The sequence below is a fragment of the Microtus pennsylvanicus genome, chromosome 5 (genome assembly GCF_037038515.1).
Source record: "Microtus pennsylvanicus isolate mMicPen1 chromosome 5, mMicPen1.hap1, whole genome shotgun sequence".
Taxonomy (NCBI): domain Eukaryota; kingdom Metazoa; phylum Chordata; class Mammalia; order Rodentia; family Cricetidae; genus Microtus; species Microtus pennsylvanicus.
This window is the reverse complement of record NC_134583.1, coordinates 88,673,825-88,696,146: the sequence shown is the minus strand read 5'-3', so window position 1 is coordinate 88,696,146 and position 22,322 is coordinate 88,673,825. Positions and strand designations below refer to the sequence as shown.

Genomic DNA, 22,322 nt, shown 5'->3' with positions numbered 1-22,322 from the left:
TTGAAGGTCATCCTTTGCTACTTACTGAGTTTGATGCCAGCCTGGACTACATAAGACTCTACAGGAAGGAAGGAAGGAAGGAAGGAAGGAAGGAAGGAAGGAAGGAAGGAAGGAAGGAGGGAGGGAGGGAGGGAGGGAGGGAGGGAGGGAGGGAGGGAGGAAAGAAAGAAGGAAGATTAAAAGGGAAGAAAGGAAGAATGCAGAAGAGAGGGAAGAATGTAAAGGAGGGTGAGGGAAGGTGGAAGGAAGGGAGGAACTGAGAGAGGGAGGGAAGAAGGAACGTAGGAATGGTGGCACACACTTATAATCTTTTTTTTTTTTTTTTGGTTTTTCGAGACAGGGTTTCTCTGTGGTCTTGGAGCCTGACCTGGAACTAGCTCTTGTAGACCAGGCTGGTCTCGAACTCACAGAGATCCGCCTGCCTCTGCCTCCCGAGTGCTGGTATTAAAGGCGTGCGCCACCACTGCCCGGCCACACTTGGGAGGCTGAGCCAGAAGCTGAAGAGTTGAAGGTCAGCCGGACTACATAGTGAATTTAAGGCCAATTAAAGTTACAAAGTGAGACTCTGTCTAAATAAATAAATGATATTATAGAAATGTGCTCATAACATATACGAATGCGTGTTGTTCTTATTAAATAATATAAATAAACAAATAGTTGGTTCAGTGGGTAAAGGCACTTGCTGCTAAGACTGGCAACCAGAATCATTCCTGGGACCCATCTGTAAAAAGGAAAGAACTGACCTCTGGCCTCCACGCTTGTGCTGTGGCACATGTGCCCACAAGTGCACACACGCATATCCTCACACACACATTTAGTTAGTTAAAAAGTCCAGAAGGAAGGGGGACGAGCCTTCTGGTGACCAGTCGCCTGTTATTATAAAGTTGGGGAAGACGGACAAAGGAAGCCCCGTTCCTGGCTCTACAATCAAAGAACACAGAAGCGTGTGTCGGGGGTGGGAGGATCGTCCCTCAACTCTGGCATTCTCTGACGCTTCAGACTGGTGTCAGGACTTCACCTGAACTTGAACCACTCCCCCATCCTATGCTGCAAAAGACACCAAAGCAGAAATCACTCGGCCTGTCTTCTGTGGACTGTGAATGACAGAGACGCTCACTCGGTAATTAGAAGAGGCTGCCGGCCAAGAGCTCTGAGAAGGGCTAGGTGTGGTTTAAGAACTCTGTGTATTTTCTCTAAGGCAAACATGTAGACAGTCAAAAATACAAGTAGTTTAATGAGCTTGTAAACGTGGAGGGACTCTTCACATGTTATAGTGAGGTCTAGAGTTCAACCACCTCAGCATCAAAGCACCTACACATGGTATTCAGCCCTGACCACTTCCTCCAGCCTACTTGTGGCTTCTCCCTCAGCCTATTCTTCTGCCCAGGTAACTGACTGGCCTAGACAACCGAACTTCCAATGTCTGTGGAGGAGAAAATACCTCTTGGTACAAGAAAACGTTTGCTCATGTCTTAACCTTTCCTTCCCTCCCTCCATCTGACCAAGAGTCTCCAAGAGTCTCACACAGCTCTGGTACCCCGCCAGCCCTCCATCTTCTCAGAAGAGTGTGAGTCTAGGCTAAGCTTCTTAGTTCACACGCTCTCTGATACTCTCATCTCGGGCATCGAGTTTGTCTAGTTCTTTCTTCAGCTTCTCCGATCTAACGAGTTTCTAAGTGACAACTGAACAGAGATGCACAGAGTCTTGCTGACCAGCGAGTCTAGGGCAGGAAACACCCCCAACAGCACTGTCCCACATGTTCCACTCATGGGGCTTGAGGCAGCAGTGGGTGAAGCATCTTGTCTGTGGCTTCCTTGGCTGCAGTTGGATTTCCAGGTCTTCATTTGCATTTTCTTTCCCAGAGTTAAAATCTGGGTGCTGCTTCACTACCACCTTCCGCTTCTGACCATGCTGAGCCAGAGCGAGCCTCGGCTGAGCACTCAGACAGCTCTTTCCGGAGCCCCGAGACAGCGCTGCTGCTACTCAGGGCTGTGGGCTACCTTGCTGCCCAACACTATGCAACTAATATCTACTAATTAAAAAGCCAGGAAACCTTATAATTAGGTCAGCTACATGTACTCTGATTTGAGCCTTTGGTTTCATTCCTTTCTCTCCAGGATTAGAGCATTGAGAGGGAATTTCTCAATGGTCCAATGTAGAAACAGTCTTCTCATAACCCCAAAAGTCTCTTTAGTCTACACCCGCTCTGAATAGACCAGGACTTCTGGCATCTGCTCCAATAACCCAAGCTTTCCCTGTTCTTCTGTTTCCTCAGACTCTGCTGTTCTCATTGGACTCCCTGTGCCTTCAAGAGTAGACTATAGGGACTAGCAAGATGTCTAGTAGGTAGAAGTGCTTGCCGCCAGGCTTGATTCGATGGTAAGTTCAGTCCCCACGGCCCATGCGGTGAAAGGGGAAAAGCAACTCCCGAATATTTCCCTCTGCCCAACACACACACACACACACACACACACACACACACACACACACACACACTATTAATTGTTTTAACAGAATAGAACCTAGATAAAGAGAAGTCCTAATCTTGTATGTACTAGATTTTGGGAAACAATCAGGACATGCTAAGAATTCATGACAAAAAAAGTTGCTGACCCCCACTCCTGAACCAGATGAGACACATCTGTCCCTTCCGCAAGGTGGCATGAGACAGGCATGTGGGATCTGTGTCCTCCCTCCCAGCTGGACTAAAGCCCAGCAGTCACCTTCAGGGCTTCTCAAGCCACCACTAAGAATAGCCTTGGGGAGACAGCTCCCCCAGGAGAGAGCGCTACCCCACTCCTTACCTTTGATGCGGAGGGAAGACTGAGGAAAGGGCTCCTGTGACACACAGCCCGGGTGTGTGTGCGTGGAAGGGGTGTCAGAGAATGCCTGGGGAGCAAGCCTGATCTGGGAGTCTTAGGAACTAAAGGACAAAACAGAAACTCATTGAACTCCATGGTCCACTGCCTGCTGCTCCCTTCCAAGTCATTGTCATAGCAAACATTTCTTTGGGTGGGAAACTAACACTTACTCTGCTTTCGTTCTTTTTTCAGTGGGAGGAGAGCACCAGGCTCGGCTTTGTTCCGGTTTAGGTCAGATGGATCAATGGATGGGTTGTTTTTTTTTTTTTTTTTGGGATGGGTTGTTGTAGACATCAAATGTGCCCAAACACCGCTGCCTCTCAGAGAGTTAGGGACCAACAGTGCACACTGACTTCTTGCATCTGCCCTTATGTCGGGGAGGGACTGCTTGGTTTTGTTTTGTTTTTCAAAACAAGATCTCATGTAACCCAGGCTGATCTCAAACTCCATATGTAGCCAAGGATGACTTTGAACTCCTAACCTGACTGTCTCCACCTCTTTGGAGCTGAGATTACACACATGTGATTTGCCGCCAAGCTGCCCCTTGATGTCAAAGTGTTCTCATCTCCAACTAGATGACTAGACCCCCGATTTTCAATCGAGATTTGCCACTGTTAACAGTTATTCAGACCTATTATCTGGTCTCCTCCTCTCCCTCTTCTCCAGTGCTCCATTAGAGCCCTGGATACGAGCAAGGCCAGCATGAGTCAACAGTAAAGACAATTTCTATAAAGTACTGTTCTCCCAACTTTGTCTGCCTCAGCACACCCAGCCCTTTTTCTAGATCGGCCCCTTCACACACCTCATTTTCTTCTCCTTCTCAGCTTTGATTTTTTTTTTATTGCCAAATAAAAAGTTTGCCACCTCAACAACAAAAAGGAAGACTGATTTCTAGTCTGAAACATCAAAAATCCTTTAAGGTTTTATAAACACAAGTAATTATTACAAAGGACTGGGGTCATAGGGAAGAAACGGAATCAAAAGCTTTCCAGGTAGCTTGCGGCGCTCTGGGGACACCTCTACCAGCCTGCCTGCACCAGGCCACTCCTAAGCAGGAAAGGTCTGTGGTTGCTGACAGGTCTCTTAGGTGACTACATTTTTAGAACTGACAACGGAGGGGAGACCTGACAATAGTCATTGTGTCTTCTGAGAAGCAGAGACTGTCCCAGGAATCAGAGGACTCTTAACTGTGCACAGGCAGCTCTGGCAAGGGTCACTCTGCCACCTGCAGCTCAAACAGCACAAGGCCCTTCACGTTTCCTCTCCTCATTCTCTCCAACCTTAGACATCAAGTTCATTAAGTTCGCTGAAGCGGATACTGAAACAGTTTGAGACGATCAATCTATCACAATTTCCGTTCTAAACCACCCCCCCCCCAGCTCCTCCCTGAAGAGATATGGCAGCGGTAAATGAACGGAACTCTGGATCTGCTAACGCTGAGCAGGAGGTTCTTAAGGTCTTGTATCAAACTGGCTCTTTCTGGATTAAAAAGTAATTATTCCAAAAGACGGCTTTATAGTTAAAATTAAACTAGCACCTGGACTTTGGACAAGTGCCAAAAAGGGCAGCTCTGGGCATCTTTTGAGAGAAAGGGGAGGAACTCATCAGAAAGAAGAAATCAAACAAATGATCATATATAAAAGAATAATAAGGAAAACGCTGAAACCTGTTCCACCACCCTCCTTCAGTTAGAGGCACTTCTAACATGAGGAAAGCGAAACCAGCTGTGGGTGCGGTGCAGCTGCTGCCAGGTCATCCTGCCTGAAGAAACCCAAGATTGGGCCTACATGAGGGACGTGCTGCCATAGGGCACAGTGGCAGTTTTTGTGGCTCCTTGGATGGGGATTGAACTTGGGGACTGGATGAGGCAGGTCCATGTGTCTGTGGTTACTGGCTCACTCTTCTAGGCGACTTGCCGTGGTTTGTTATTCCATAGTTTGATTAAGGAACAAGCAGCTAGCAAAACATAAGAAGGCGCTAGTGTGCAAGAAAAAGCCCGGGGGCGCCGAGAGCTTGCTGGGTCAGGAGTACTGGAGTCCTAGTAGGTGTGGTTGGGTAGGGACCAGAGCACCGCAGCCCACGGAGCCAAGATGGTTCCGCGGCGCTCTCTGCTGGACGACTGCGAACCGCACCCGAGGCTGGTGCGACGCTGGGCTCACCCTGCTCCTCTGCAATCTTCCTTCCCAGCCTGCCCTCTGTTGAACAAATCGGTCTCCACCCTCACCAGGCCTTAGGTTATAAGCCCTGCTAGGTGGCATTAGGCAAAATCCGACATTGGGGGTGGGGGTATCACTGCCAAAGCTATAATGGTGGTCACACCACTGGCCCCGTTTATGTCAGGGTCTGTTCTCCACATGAAAATGCTGTTTTACCCGCCCCTTCCTACTTCCACCCTCACAAGACCCCACTCATTTCCTTGTTGACAATCTGCCCCCCACAGGACTGAGCCAAGCGCCTAGCAAACGCTAGGTGAGCACTCCATGGCTGAGCTAGACCCCACCCCCCACCCCCGCTTTCTTTTTCTTGGACAAGCAGCTCTGAAACTCAGCCTGCACCGGTCTCCCCACAGCTGGGATTACAGGCCTGCATCAGTCTCCCGACAGCTGGGAGGTACATTCACAAGTATTTCTTCTCTTAAAAAAAAATTTTTTTTTGGCCAGGTGGTGGTGGCGCACGCCTTTAATTCCAGCACTCGGTAGGCAGAGGCAAGTGGATCTCTGGGAGTTCAAGGCCAGCCTGGTCTACGAGAGCTAGTTCCGGGACGGGCTCCAAAACCACAGAGAAACCCTGTTTCGAAAAAACCAAAAAAAACAAAAAAAAACAAAAAAAAACTATCTTTGTTTGGAAGAAAGGTTCGTGGTGGGGCTTGCTGCTATCTGGAGCTGTGGTTTATAGAAATCAATTCTCTCCTTCCATCGTGTGGGTCTTGGGAATAAAACTGTAACAGGACTCCCAGACCCTAGTAGACCCCGAGACCTAGTACAACTGACTCCATGGAGGAAGTGCCATTCAGGCTGTGAAACTCAGCACACAGACAGCGCCACCTGCCTAATCCTCCGAAGCCCACAGTTCGGGAAAGTCTCTAATGTACTGACCTCGCCTTTTGGCTTCCAGTTCTGCTCTGGCTAGCTGTTCTTGTTAACTGAAGTGCCGACCCAGAACATGGTGTTTGTGCTTAGAAACTCACTCTGAGGAAGGGTGGGGGGCTACACTGGGATCCTGAACACTCTGTGTAGTGGATGGGCAGCTGGTAAAGACTTTCTGTTGATTTAAGCCCATGTCTGAGCAGGCTGCTCTGATGAGCACCCCACAACAGAACTTCTTATCTGCTGAGCTGGTTCACTGGCTTTCACAAGTATTTGACACAATTTCCTTCTTTCTTTCTCTCTCCTTCCTTCCTTGTTCCTTTCCTTCCTCCTTTCCCAGCGTGTAGCGTCGTACCCCAGGCTGACCTTGAACTTGCTATGTGGCCAAATATGACCTTAAACCTGTCCTCCTCCTGCCCCACCTCCTAAATGCTGGGGTTATAGGCATACCCTACCACAGCCAGTTTGCGAGAGCTGGTGATCAAACCCAGGGCTTCATGCACGCAAGGCAGGCACTCTGTCAACTGAGCTACCTCCCTGCCAGCATATCTCATAATTTAACTGGCTGTCAGTCACATGCTCAGTATCTAAAACCCTACTAGCTTTGTGTTCCCTGGACACACGGTCCTATTCGACATTGTTGTTCCTGTGTCCTTAGGATCTACCTACCACAGTACCCAGGTGTGGTGTGCAGGTACTTGATAAACATCTGTTGAATCAACACACAGATGAATCATAGGAACTGGTACACAACAGCTGGAAATGGAAAGAACAAAATTAGATAGATTGGGAGGCGGGATTCTATTTCGAGAGCAGAGGCATGGTGGCACACGCCTTTAATCGCTGTCCTTGGGAGGCTGCAGCAGGTAGATGTGGATGCCTGTGAGTTTCAGGCCAGCCAGAGATACATGGTGAGACCCTGTCGCCCCACCACCACCAAAAAAGTGGCAGCATAAATTTCTATTGAGCACCATGAGGGAGCTAAAGAGATGGCTCAGCCGTTGAAAGCTCCGGCTGAGCAAGCCTGAGAACCTGAATTCCACTTCTGCATCCCTGGGACCCACAGTGGGAGGGAGAACTGAGTTGTCTTCTGGCTTCCACATGTGCGCCATGGCAAACACAGGGTGGGGCACATGTGCACACAAACACAGTAATAACACATTTTAAAATACTTTAAAAAGAAAACTATGGGGCTGGGGAGGAATCTCCATGGTTGAGTACCTAGCATGTGTGATGTCTAGCAAATGTTTAGCATGTGTGATGCCTTGGGCTCAGTCTCGAACACTGCCAAATCAACATAAAAAATCAGACAGAAGAGCAGGGCTTTCATTCTGAGCTAGAGTCTAAAGCATGTTTTGAAACCTGAGAGGAGCTGATTTCACAACATGGAGAATGCACTGAATGCCACTTGGACTGTAACTTTAAAAATGACTAATTACATGTTATGTGAATTCCATCTTAATAATAAAAAATGAAAGGACAAGATTATAATATAATAATTATGATTCTTGGTCGTTAAAGCATTACAGGTCTTTGATGAAGTCAACAGAGAGCTCAGCTCTCTCTCATGCAGCCTCCTGGTTTGCACAAATGGTTGACTGAAGAGAGCCCCTCCAGCAAGCCACACATGCACAGAGGGAAAGTGAGAATGACAGGTAACTCTGACTTCTTAGTCTCCTGGACCTAGGCACACACATTATAAAATGCTCTGCCCTTGTTCCTCTGCCTGGAAGCAACTACCACAAATGGCCCTTGGCTGCCCCCACTTTGTTCTCATTCGGTCTCATCATCAGGAAGATCTCTTCCTCCGAGTCATTCAGCCTAAATGCCTGATTTCTCTTGTTTGTTTAAGGCTTGTTTGTTTGGTATCTTTATGTAGCCTTGGCTGGCCCTAGAGCTGTTTGGCTTGCAGACCAGGCTAGCTTCGAACTCACAGAGATCCGCCTACCTCTGCCTCCCAAGTGCTAGGATTAAAGGCATATGCCACCACATCTGGTTGAAGGAGCAAATGTTCTTTTCTTTTTTAATATTTATAAATAAATAAATATCATCTATAAATAAATAAATAACCTGAACCTGCCTGATCTTGGAAACTAAACAGGGCTGGGTCTGGATGTGGCTAGTACTTATGGGAGCAAATGTTCTTTCTTTTTTTCTTTTCCTTTTTTTTTGGTTTTTCAAGACAAGGTTTCTCTGTAGCTTTGGAGCCTGTCCTGAACCCACTGTGTAGACCAGGCTGACCTCGAACTCACATATATCTGCCTGCCTCTGCCTCCTGAGTGCTGGGATTAAGGGTGTGCCACCCAGCTGGGAGCAAATGCTTTTTTAACCACTGAGTCAGCTCTCCAGCCTGCTGTTGAGGACAATAATTGAGGCAGAATACAGCTATTTGTCAGTGTGGTTCTAGGTTATGAATGTCCTGACATCTTGAATGGAGCCTGATGACACAGTATGAATTCTTGTTAAACACACAGAGGCGGGGAGCTTTGCCACGGACTTGTCCAGATCTTTGGAAGAGAGGGCTAGACTTTGATAAAAGCCCCCAAAACAAAATATGACTGAGATAAAAAACAAAGCAAACAAACAAAACCCAGCTGTTAAGAGACTGAGAGATGGCTCTGCCTCAGTCGGCCCTCGCTTGGGTTCCTGTTGTTCCCAGCTCTCGTCATCATTAAACTCCTCAGGGTGGTCTCCTGTCTACATCTGTGAGAAAGTATCCGTGTGAGGACAGAACCCCTGCAAGGAAAGCCTAAGCATGTTTCTGAGAGAAGGGCATCATAAGAGAATGGAAGGAAGGACGAGGACACTGGACAGGGTTCAGAGTCCGGAGAGGATAGAGCATGGCCTCACAAAACCCATGTGATCTGGACAGGGACAGTTCCTGACACCGAACTGGGAAAACTTGCAGGGCTGGCCTCTGGAGGTTGGACAGCATGTCACAACAGGGGAGATAGCCATTGTGGGATACAAAATGAGTCTCTGCGATGCAGGGGTCACCCAGAATCATGGCCAATGACCTCCTTCTCCAGTCCCTGAGTCAGGCAGCACAACAAACTCTGAGTTTCCCCTGCTTCAGCCTACCTGTCGAAGAGCAGCCTCCAGGGAGCAGGCTAACTCACACAAATGTGAAAATGGGACCATCTGTCCCACGCGACTGCAGCCCTGATATACTTTCAAATACTTGATAAGCTCACGAAACGGAGAAGCTCCTGTAAGGCAAAGGGCACTGCCAATAGGACAAAAGAGAATGGGGAAAGATTTTCACCAACATCTGACAGAGGACTAATAGTCAAAATATAAAGAGAACTCAAGAAACCAAATAATCCAATTAAAATTAGATGGGGGACAGATTTAAATAAAGAATTCTCAACAGAGGAATCTCAAATGACTGAGAAACAAAGAAATGTTCAACATCCTTAGTCATCAGGGAAATGCAAATCAAAACTACTTTGAGATTCCATCTTACCTATCAGAATGGCTAACATAAAAAACACATGTGACAGCTCATGCTGGTGAAGATGAGGAGCATGGGAAACCTTCTTGTATTGTTGGTAGGAGTGCAAAATTATACAGTCACTATGGAAATCAATATGGTGGTTCTTCAGAAAAATTGGAAATGAATCTACCTCAAGACCCAGCTATACCATTCTTGGGCATATATGCAAAAGATGGTCCATCCTACCACAAGGACACTTGCTCAATTATGTTCATAGTAACTTTATTCATAATAGCCAGAAACTGGAAATCTAGATGTTTCTCAACTGAAAAACAGAGAAAATGTGCTACATTTACATATTTTACTCAGCTGTTAAAAACAATGACATCATGAATTTACAGGTAAATGCATGGAGCTAGAAAAAAATCATCCTGAGTGAAGCAACCCAGACCCAGAAAGACAAACATGGTTGCTGTAATTTAAGAAACACCACGAAGAGAAGTCATGCCATGCAACAAGACTCACCTGGGAGGCTTATTGAAAGAGGAGAGAGAAAGGGCAGAGAAGGAGGTAGAAACTAGTCCCTGGGGACAAAAGGGGCAGAAGAGGGGGAGAGGGAGAGAGAGGGAGGGAGGAAGGGAGGGAGGAGGGAAACAGACAGAAGGTGGGCGAAGTTCACCTTTTAAAGGGGAACACAGCAATGTGCACAGGAGGTGCTCTTAGTGGCTGCAGCTGAGGACATATCCTGTCAGGACCCTAAGGGCAGGTCAGCACAGATACTAACAATGGTGTGTACTCACTTAGAAGTGGACATTAGCTGTTAAGTAAAGGATAATCATGCTACAATCCAGAGAGCCAGAGAGGCTAAATAACAAGGAGGGCTCAAGGGGGCACACATGGATCTTCCTAGGAAGGGGAAATAGAATAGATTTTGTGGGTGAGCTGGGGCAGGTATGGGAGCAGGAGGAGTGGGGGCAGGGCAGCTGGGATAGAGGCAGAGAGTCCTGGGAAAGACTAGAATGGAGGGGGCATTTGGGGAATAATGTGGACACCTAGTGCAGTGGAAACTCCCTGGAATCTACACGAGTGACCCTAGGGAAGACTCCTTGTAACGGGGATATGGAGCCTGAACCGGCCATCTTCTACAGCCTGGCAAGGCTCCAAGCAGTGGGACTGGGGCATCAACCTAGACACAAAAGATTTGTGGTGGTGGCGCATGCCTTTAATCCCAACACTCGGAGGCAGAAGCAGGCAAAGCAAGTTCCAGGACAGGTTCCAAAGCTACACAGATAAACCCTGTCTCAAAAAACAAAACAAACAAAAAAGTCAATTAAATGATTCCAAGTGTTCCTAATGATACTCTGCTATATTCACAGATCGGCATTTCATCCAATTGTTATCAGAGAGGCGTCACTCAGCAACTGATGGAAACAGATGCAGAGACCCACAGCCAAACACAAGGCGGAGCCAGGGGATCCCTACAGAAGCAGGGGAGGATTGTAGGAGCCAGAAGAGTCAAGGACACCATGTGGACACAGACCACAGAACCAACTAAGCAGGGCTCATAGGGACTCATAGAGACAGAAGTGTCAGTCACAGCCCTGTATGGGTCTGAGTTAGGTCCTCTGCATGTCTGTTATGGTTGTGTAGCTTGGTGTTCCCATGGGACTCCCAACAGTGTGAGTGGGGGTGTCTCTGACTTTGCCTGCACTTGGGACCCTTTTCTTCCTACTAGATTGCCTCGTCCAGCTTTTTTTTTTTTTTGAGACAGGGTTTCTCTGTAGTTATTGGTGCTTGTCCTGGAACTAGCTCTTGTAGACCAGGTTGGCCTCGAACTCACAGAGATCTGCCTGCCTCTGCTTTCCAAGTGCTGGGACTAAAGGCATGCGCCATCCAGCTTTGAATAGGATTTGTAAACCTGTCAAAACCCTCTTTTGTCTTTATTCCCACTCTTTGCCTCAGTCATAGCCTTGCCATCTCCACCCTGAACTACTGCAGTTATCCGATGTCACACCTGCCCCTCACCTGTGACCAGTCACTCACATAAGCGAAGTACAGATCTGATGGTGTCACTCTCCCTATAACCTAGAGAGCAAAGTCTAAAGTCTTTCATCAAGGCTCTTCCCATGCTCAGATCTGATTACCTTGGACTTCCTACTTTAGCCTTACCTATCTATCCTTGCCTTTTCCCGAAAGACATTCCATTTCCCATCATGTCCCTCAGCGGGCTACTCTTTCTGTTATCATTTGCCCTCCCTGTCCACGTGTAAGGCCCCTGTTCCTTCTTTTTTTATTTTTTCTATTTTTTGTTTTTTCGAGACAGAGTTTCTCTGTGGCTTTGGAGCCTGTCCTGGAACTAGCTCTGTAGACCAGGCTGGTCTCGAACTCACAGAGATCCGCCTGCCTCTGCCTCCCGAGTGCTGGGATTAAAGGCGTGCGCCACCACCGCCCGGCCCCTGTTCCTTCTTACTCTTCTTTTCTTTCTTTATTACTTTTTTTCATAGTCTCACTATATAGCCCTGACTAGCTTAGAACTCTCCAAGTAGATCATGTTGGCCTTGAACTCACAGAGATCCACCTGCCTCTGCCTCCTGAGTGCTGGGATTAAAAGTGTGCACCACTGCACCTGGCCCTTCTTACCTTTCTAAGTCCAGCCCCAAATGGACATCTGTGCTGCAGAGCATTTTCTGATGTCTTACTGACTTGCCTCTGCAGTTGGGCCCACCCAGCCTCTTTAACCCCATCTCACCATGCCTTAGAATGTACTTGCTGATACATCTGTCCCAGAGTAAGAAAAAACACAAAGAACAAGGACCTGGTCCTATTTTCCCCTACATTTCCAGCCAGCATACAAGGATTCATTGCTCGCTGAATGAATTAGGTTATTGAAACAAGAGCCAAAATAATAATGATGATGATATTACTTTCAGAATCCTTTTATAAGAAAAACAGATCTAAGCCGGGCGGTGGTGGCGCACGCCTTTAATCCCAGCACTCGGGAGGCAGAGGCAGGCGGATCTCTGTGAGTTCGAGACCAGCCTGGTCTACAAGAGCTAGTTCCAGGACAGACTCCAAAACCACAGAGAAACCCTGTCTCGAAAAACCAAAAAAAAAAAAAAAAAAAAAAAAAAAAAAAGAAAAACAGATCTAGCTGGGCATAGTGGTGCATGCCTTTAATCCCAGCACTCAAGTGGCAGAGACAAGTGGATCTCTGCGGGTTCGAGGCCAGCCTGGTTTACATAGTGAGCTCCAGGATGGCCAGAACTACATAGTGAGACCTTGTCTTGAAAACAAGCAAACAGGTCGGCCAGAACGAGGGGACGCAACGGAGGCAGGTTGGAGCCGCTACCGTCGCCATGACCCAAGGTAACCAGCGAGAGCTCGCCCGCCAGAAGAACATGAAGAAACAGAGAGACTAGGTTAAGGGAAAGCGCCAAGATGATGGGCTTTCTGCTGCCGCCCGCAAGCAGAGGGACTCGGAGATCATGCAGCAGAAGCAGAAAAAGGCAAACGAGAAGAAGGAGGAACCCAAGTAGCTTTGTGGCTTCGTGTCCAACCCTCTTGCCCTAAGCCTGTGTGCCTGAAGCCAGTCCCACCATGCTCGAGTTTCTTCCTGTAGTGCTCACAGGTCCCAGCACTGATGGCATTCCCTTTGCCCTGAGTCTGCAGCGGGTTCCTTTTGTGCTTCCTTCCCCTCAGGTAGCCTCTCTACCCCTGGGCCACTCCTGGGGGTGAGGGGGTTACCCCTTCCCAGTGTTTTTTATTCCTGTGGGGCACACCCCAAAGTATTAAAAGTAGCTTTGTAAAAAAAAAAAGAAAAAAGAAAAGAAAACAAGCAAACAAAAACAAACAAACAAACAAAAAACAAAATGAAAAGTAACACTACTGGAAAGATACAAAGACAAAAAAAAAAGGTATCAGGGACACATGAAATCCACTCAGAAGCTCTTAACTCCCAGAAATATGTCCATCTTGGTTAACTTAAGCAAAAAAGGTTATTAAACACACAAAACCCAGACAGGTGAGATTTTTGTGGACCTGTTATCTCAGCTACTTGGGAATCATAAGTTCAGTGCCAATCTGGGGAACATAGCAAGAACTTTCCAACTAAAATGGGGGCCTGGGTATAGCAATGCACACCCTTAGTTCTAGTCTGTTGAAGGCAGAAGCAGGAGGGGCTCTGTTAGTTCAAGGCCAGGCTAGTCGATGTAGCAGTTGCAGGCCAGTCTGAGCTACAGAGTATGAACTTGTCTAAACAAATAAGCAAATAGACCTCCTGGCTAACTAGAAAGCTGGGCACATCTGCATGTGAAGGGCAGTCGGCACGTGCCGTAGAGACTTCACAGGTGTCTGTGGTCTTGGGAGAATGCACCTGACAACTCAGGAAAAGAACTCACCCAACCAGTGAAGAGAAAGCTGACGATTGGTCAGAATCTTTATTTCCTGATGGGTATGTAGGTCATTTCCCATACAAGGGCAAATGCTGTCTTGATCTTGTGCCCAAGAAGGAGTCTCTGAAAGAGATGACAATACCTTAGCTCAGGGGAATCTTCAAATGATGGTCTCACGTAGATACAGGTCTAGGGGAGAAAGTAAATACTGCTTTTTGCATTTAGGTTCTTTTTTAAAAAGTATATATATATATATATATATATATATATATATATATATATATATATGAGTGTTTTATCTGCATGTGTATCTGTACACCACATGGATGCAGTGCCCGAAGATATCAGAAGAGGGCGTCAGAAGTGGAATTTCAGATGGTGGTGAACCACCATGTGGGGACTGAATTTGAACTCCAGTCCCTGGGAAGAACAACTGGTGCTCTTAACAGCTGAGCCCTACCTCCAGCCCCTGAGTTTATGATCTTACAAACTTGTCACAGATGGGCGGTGGTGGTGCATGCCTTTAATCCCAACACTTGGGAGGCAGAGGCAGGCAGATCTCTGTGAGTTCGAAGCTGGCCTGGTCTACAAAGCGAGTTCTAGGCCAGGCTCCAAAGCTATACAGAGAAACCCTGTCTCAAAAATAAAAAAGCCCCTCAAAAAAGAAAACAAAACAAAACTTGCCACTGAAATGATTTTTGCAAGCTTCACTGAATAAATGGAAAGGCTCTCGCTACCCCAAGCAGAGCTTGCATTGGCAAATGAGGAAGTCCAGAGCTGAATGTCCCTCTGAGTAGAGTGGCTCTGAGGTCAGGCTGTCTGAGTCACAGCCTGGCTTCAGCAGTTTGGAGTTGGTAGATGGGGTAGCGGAGTAGTTCCATTGCAAAGAACTGAGCAAAGGGTTAGACGATCGGGAACATGCATAGTGCACGGCCTGCACCATAATAAGTCAGAAAATGCTATCAGCATCGTTCACCAGCAACAAGATCTTATAACCAAAGAAAGGCAGGCATGGCCACGCACATTTGTAATCCCAGCATATAGAAAACTGAGACAGGCCCAGGTGGTGGTGGCGCACGCCTTTAATCCTAGCACTCGGGAGGCACAGGCAGGCGGATCTCTGTGAGTTCGAGACCAGCCTGGTCTACAAGAGCTACTTCCAGGACAGGCTCTAAAACTACAGAGAAACTCTTGTCTTGAAAAAAGAAAAAAGAATAGGAAAAAAGAAAACTGAGACAGGATCAAAAGGTTGAGGACAGCTAGGATTACATAAGTTCAAGACCAGCCTAGGGTATACAGAGAAATCCTGCCTCAAAATAAAATAATAATAATAGAGTGCTGGAGGAATGACTCGTGGTTAGGAGCACTAATTGGAGTGTTGGAGGAATGACTCAGTGTTAGGAGCACTAGTTGGAGTGCTGGAGGGATGACACAGTGTTAGGAGCACTAGTTGGAGTGTTGGAGGGATGACTCAGTGTTAGGAGCACTAGTTGGAGTGCTGGAGGGATGACTCAGTGTTAGGAGCACTAATTGGAGTGTTGGAGGGATGACTCAGTGTTAGGAGCACTAGTTGAGTGCTGGAGGGATGACTCAGTGTTAGGAGCACTAGTTGGAGTGCTGGAGGGATGACTCAGTGTTAGGAGCACTAATTGGAGTGTTGGAGGGATGACTCAGTGTTAGGAGCACTTGCTGAGTGTTGGAGGGATGACTCAGTGTTAGGAGCACTAGTTGGAGTGCTGGAGGGATGACTCAGTGTTAGGAGCACTAGTTGGAGTGTTGGAGGGATGACACAGTGTTAGGAGCACTAGTTGAGTGTTGGAGGGATGACTCAGTGTTAGGAGCACTAGTTGAGTGTTGGAGGGATGACTCAGTGTTAGGAGCACTAGTTGAGTGCTAGAGGGATGACTCAGGGGTTAGGAGCACTAGTTGAGTGCCGGAGGGATGACTCAGGGGTTAGGAGCACTTGTTGGTTTTGCAGAGAATTTGGCTCTTGACCATCTGTAACTCTGGTTCCAAAGGGTCCAACACTCTCTCCCTGGGCACTGTGGGCACAGCACCCATGTGCTGCACATACATGCACACAAGTAAAACACTCATACACATATAAATAAAACTCTTTAAATTTTTCAAATGAATGCATAAAAAGATCCTGTTCGGGCAGACGCAGGCGGCGGCAGAGGCCCCACTACAATTAAATCAAAGAGGTAGGCCTTTTGTTGGCGAGGTCCCTGGCAAACGGGGAGCCTGGTCCTATTCCTGAAGACTCTTCTGAGGGATGAGAGGAATCTTGGCCCCCGGCAGGAGCCAGGAAACAGAGCGAGGGCATTTTGTAAGAGGAGCCCCTGGCCAGCAGGGAAACCTGATCCGGTTTTAAAAGACCCATTAGATAGCATCAATAGGAGGAGATGGGCAGGCGCCAAGGCAAGAATTCACCCAATAATCTGAAAAACAACATGAAAACACCAGAACCCAATGATCTTACAACAGAAGGACTTCAACACCCTAACACATAAGAAGTGGAAAAAATTGACTTTATGAAAGCAATAGAGTCCCTTAAACAACATGTAAAAAACACCCTTATAGAAATGGATGGGAAGTATAACAGAAAGTTTGAAGAAATGAGTAAATATGTACATGATACCCTGAGAAACCAAGAAAAAATGATCAAACAGGTAATGGAAACAGTTCAAGAATTGAAAACTGAGCCGGGTGGTGGTAGCGCACGCCTTTAATCCCAGCACTCGGGAGGCAGAGGCAGGCGGATCTCTGTGAGTTCGAGGCCAGCCTGGTCTACAAGAGCTAGTTCCAGGAGAGGAACCAAAAGCTACAGAGAAACCCTGTCTTGAAAAATCAAAAAAAAAAAAAAGAATTGAAAACTGAAATGGAAGTAAGGAAGAAAACACAAACTGAGGACCAGCTGGATATGGAAAATCTAGGACAACGATCAGAGTCTACAGAAACAAGCATATTCAATAGAATACAAGAGATAGAAGAAAGAATCTCAGATTCTGAGGACACATAGAGAAAATAAACGCACTGATCAAAGAAAACAGCAGAGCCAACAAATTCTCATCACAAAACATTCAGGAAATATGGGACACAATAAAAAGACCAAACCTAAGAATAATAGGAATAGAAGAAGGAGAAGAGTCACAGCTCAAAGGCCCAGAAAATATTTTTAACAAAATTATGGAAGAAAACTTTCCCAACATAAAGAAAGATATTCCTTTAAATATTCAAGAAGCATACAGAACACCAAACAGACTGGATCAAAGAAAAACATCCCCTCGCCATACAATAATCAAAACACAAAATATACAGGTTAAAGAAAGAATATTAAGAGCTGTAAAAGCCGGGCGGTGGTGGCGCACGCCTTTAATCCCAGCACTCGGGGGCAGAGGCAGACGGATTTCTGTGAGTTCGAGACCAGCCTGGTCTACAAGAGCTAGTTCCAGGACAGGCTCCAAAACCACAGAGAAACCCTGACTCGAAAAAACAACAACAAAAAAATATATATATTAAGAGCTGCAAAGGAAAAAGGCCAAGTAACTTATAAAGGTAAACCAGTCAGACTTACACCTGACTTCTCTATGGAAACCATGAAAACCAGAAGGTCCTGGATAGAGGTACTGCAGACACTAAGAGACCATGGATGCAAACCCAGACTACTATACCCAGCCAAGCTATTGTTCACTATCAATGGAGAAAACAAGACATTCCAGGATAAGAACAAATTTAAACAATACGTAGCCACAAATCCAGCCCTACAGAAAGTAATAGAAGAAAAATCGCAACCCAAGGAATCCAACATTGCCAACACTGCCTACAATAACTCAGGCATCTAGCGACCCTTCACCAGCACAACTCAAAGAAGGGAGACACGCAAACTCTACTACCAAAAACAATAAGAATAACTGGAGTAAACAACCACTGGTCATTAATATCACTTAATATTAATGGTCTCAATTTACCTATAAAAAGGCACAGGCTAAGAGATTGGATACGAAAACAGGATCCAACATTCTGCTGTTTGCTAGAAACACATCTCAACCACAAAAACAGGCATCTACTCAGAGTAAAGGGTTGGGAAAAAGTGTTTCAAGCAAATGGTCCTAAGAAAAAAGCAGGTGTGGCCATACTAATTTCTAACAAAACTGACTTCAAACTAAAATCAATCAGAAGAGATCGAGATGGACACTTTATACTCATAACAGGAACAATTCATCAGGATGAAGTCTCAATCCTGAATATCTACACCCCTAATATAAAAGCACCCACTTATATAAAAGAAATATTACTAGAACTCAAGGCAGACATCAAACCACACACACTAGTAGTAGGAGACTTCAACACACCTCTCTCTCCAATGGACAGGTCAATCAGACAGAAACCTAATAGAGAATTAAGAGAATTATCGGGGGTAATGAAGCAAATGGACTTAACAGACATCTATAGAACACTCTGCCCAAATAGGAAAGAATATTCCTTCTTCTCTACAGCTCATGGAACCTTCTCAAAAACTGACCACATACTCGGAAACAAAGGAAACCTCCACAGATACAAAAAAAAATATCAGTGTCCACCTTATCAGATCACCACGGATTAAAGTTAGAAGGCAACAACAATGCTACCCCCAGAAAGCCGACAAACTCATGAAAACTGAACAGTCAACTACTGAACCACACCTGGGTTAAGGAAGAAATTAAGAAAGAAATTAAAGTCTTCCTTGAATTTAATGAAAATAAAGAGACAACATACTCAAACCTATGGGACACGATGAAAGCAGTGCTAAGAGGAAAGTTCATAGCACTAAGTGCCCACTTAAAGAAAACGGAGAATGCATACATTGGGGACTTAACAACACACCTGAAAGCTCTAGAAAAAAAAGAAGCAGACGCGCCCAGGAGAAGTAGAAGACTGGAAATATTGAAACTGAGGGCGGAAATCAACAAAATAGAAACACAGAAAACAGTCCAAAGAATCAATGAAACAAAAAGTTGGTTCTTGGAGAAAATCCACAAGATTGACAAACCCCTATCCAAACTAATTAAACAACAGAGAGAGAACACGCAAATAAATAAGATCAGAAATGAAAAGGGGGACATAACCACAGACACAGAGGAAATTCAGAGAATCATTAGATCTTACTACAAAAGCCTGTATGCCACAAAACTGGAAAATGCAAAAGAAATTGACATTTTTTTTAGATAAGTACCATATACCAAATCTAAACCAAGACCAGGTGAACGATCTAAATAGACCTGTTAGTCGTGAAGAACTAGAAACTGTTATCAAAAATCTCCCTTCCAAAAAAAGCCCAGGACCAGATGGTTTCAAAGCAGAATTCTACCAGAACTTCCAAGAAGAACTAATACCTATACTCCTTAATGTATTTCACAATATAGAAACAGAAGAGTCATTGCCAAATTCTTTTTATGAAGCTACAGTTACCCTGATACCAAAACCACACAAAGACCCAACCAAGAAAGAGAATTACAGGCCTATCTTACTATCGACGCAAAAATTCTCAATAAAATACGGGCAAACCAAATCCAAGAACACATTAGAAAAATTATCCATTATGATCAAGTAGGCTTCATCCCAGAGATGCAGGGCTGGTTCAACATATGCAAATCTATCAGTGTAATCCACCACATAAATAAACTGAAAGAAAAAAACCATATGATCATTTTATTAGATGCTGAAAAAAGCATTCGACAAAATTCAACACCCCTTTATGATAAAGGTCTTGGAGAGATTAGGGATACAAGGGTCATACCTAAATATAATAAAAGCTATTTACAGCAAGCTGACAGCTAACATTAAATTAAATGGAGAAAAACTCAAAGCCATCCCACTAAAATCAGGAACACGACAAGGAAGTCCACTCTCTCCATACCTCTTCAATATAGTGCTTGAAGTTCTAGCAATAGCAATAAGACAACATAAGGGGATCAAGGGTATTCGTATTGGAAAGGAAGATGTCAAGCCTTTGTTATTTGCAGATGATATGATAGTATACATAAGCGACCCCAAAAATTCTACCAAAGAACTCTTACAGCTGATAAACACCTTTAGTAATGTGGCAGGATACAAGATCAACTCCAAAAAATCAGTTGCCTTCCTATACACTAAGTATAAGGATACAGAGAGGGAAATCAGAGAAGCATCACCTTTCACAATAGCCACAAATAGCATAAAATATCTTGGGGTAACTCTGACCAAGGAAGTGAAAGATCTATTTGACAAGAACTTTAAGTCTTTGAAGAAAGAAATTGAAGAGGACACCAGAAAATGGAAGGATCTCCCTTGCTCTTGGATTGGGAGGATCAACATAGTAAAAATGGCAATTCTGCCAAAAGCAATCTATAGATTCAATGCAATCCCCATCAAAATCCCATCAAAATTCTTCACAGATCTGGAGAAGACAATAATCAACTTTATATGGAAAAACAAAAAACCCAGAATAGCCAAAACAATCTTATACAATAAAGGATCGTCTGGAGGCATTACCATCCCTGACTTCAAACTCTATTACAGAGCTACAGTATTGAGAACAGCTTGGTATTGGCATAAAAACAGAGAAGTCGACCAATGGAATCGAATAGAAGACCCTGGCTTTAACCCACAAACCTATGAACACCTGATTTTCGATAAAGGAGCTAAAAGTATACAATGGAAAAAAAAGAGCATCTTCAACAAATTGTTCTGGCAAAACTGGATGTCAATCTGTAGAAGAATGAAAATAGATCCATATCTATCACCATGCACAAAACTCAAGTCCAAATGGATTAAAGACCTCAATATCAGTCCTAACACACTGAACCTAATAGAAGAGAAAGTGGAAAGTACTCTACAACATATGGGCACAGGAGACCACTTCCTATGTATAACCCCAGCAGCACAAATATTAAGGGCCTCATTGAATAAATGGGACCTCCTGAGATTGAGAAGCTTCTGTAAAGCAAAGGACACTGTCACTAAGACAAAAAGGTAACCCACTGACTGGGAGAAGATCTTCACCAACCCTGCAACAGACAAAGGTCTGATCTCCAAAATATATAAAGAACTCAAGAAACTAGACCATAAAAGGCTAATCAACCCAATTATAAAATGGGGCACTGAGCTGAACAGAGAATTCTCAACAATTGGCCAAAAGTTCAAATGGCCAAAAGACACTTAAGGTCATGCTCAACTTCCTTAGCGATCAGGGAAATGCAAATCAAGACAACTTTAAGATACCATCTTATACCTGTCAGAATGGCTAAAAAAAAAACCACCAATGATATCCTTTGCTGGAGAAGTTGTGGAGAAAGGGGTACACTCATCCATTGCTGGTGGGAATGCAAACTTGAGCAACCACTTTGGAAAGCAGTGTGGCGGTTTCTCAGTAAATTCGGGATCAACCTACCCCTGGACCCAGCAACACCACTCTTGGGAATATATCCAAGAGATGCCCTATCATACAACAAAAGTATATGCTCAACTATGTTCATAGCAGCATTGTTTGTAATAGCCAGAACCTGGAAACAACCGAGATGCCCTTCAATGGAAGAATGGATGAAGAAAGTATGGAATATATACATATTAGAGTATTACTCAGCAGTAAAAAACAAGGACTTTTTGAATTTTGCATGCAAATGGATGGAAATAGAAAACTCTATCCTGAGTGAGGTAAGCCAGACCCAAAAAGAGGAACATGAGATGTACTCACTCATATTTGGTCTCTAGCCATAAATAAAGGACATTGAGCCTATAATTAGCCTATATTTAGAGAAGCTAAATAAGAAGGAGAACCCAAAGAAAAACAAATAGGCATCCTCCTGAATATTAACCTTCATCAGGCGATGAAAGGAGACAGAGACAGAGACCCACATTGGAGCATCGGACAGAAATCTCAAGGTCCAAATCAGGAGCAGAAGGAGAGAGAGCACGAGCAAGGAACTCAGGACCGCAAGGGGTGCACCCACACACTGAGACAATGGGGATGTTCTATGGGGAACTCACCAAGGACAGCTGGCCTGGGTCTGAAAAAGCCTGGGATAAAACCGGACTCGCTGAACATAGCAGACAATGAGGACTACTGAGAACTCAAGAACAATGGCAATGGGTTTTTGATCCTACTGCACGTACTGGCTTTGTGGGGGCCTAGGCAGTTTGGATGCTCACCTTACTAGACCTGGATGGAGGTGGGTGGTCCTTGGACTTCCCACAGGGCAGGGAACCCTGATTGCTCTTTGGACTGACGAGGGAGGGGGACTTGATTGGGAGAGGGGGAGGAAAATGGGAGGCGGTGGTGGGGAAGAGACAGAAATCTTTAATAAATCAATAAAAAAATGAAAAAAAAATAAAAAGAAGAAAGTGAAAAAAAAAAGATCCTGTTCACAGGCTTGTCATCGGAAGCTTATCTTTACGGCTCCACCCGTCCCACCACCTCCACTTTATTGGCCAACTACGGGATCAGAGTTCTCAGAAAATGGAGGAAAGAGCAACTAATTAGCTTCGGACAAAGGGAAAGGCAGAAATATCAGGGACAGAGAGCAGAAAA

General features: G+C 45.2%; 1 protein-coding gene and 1 pseudogene across 5 annotated transcripts in view; one reads left to right on the top strand and one right to left on the bottom strand.

The window, feature by feature from the left end:
* LOC142850072 (uncharacterized) overlaps positions 1–22,322 on the bottom strand; it is a 51,475-nt gene that overhangs the window by 24,314 nt on the left and 4,839 nt on the right. For 3 of the 5 annotated variants that reach the window (XM_075973137.1, XM_075973136.1, XM_075973135.1), the window contains one exon: positions 13,781–13,897. The gene's annotated coding sequence lies outside the window, so the exon portion shown is untranslated. Of the gene's footprint in view, positions 1–9,028; positions 9,157–13,780; positions 13,898–22,322 lie in introns of all 5 variants that reach the window. The other 2 variants (XM_075973139.1, XM_075973140.1) reach the window with 1 other exon arrangement.
* LOC142851062 (small EDRK-rich factor 2-like) lies at positions 12,692–13,212 on the top strand (annotated as a pseudogene).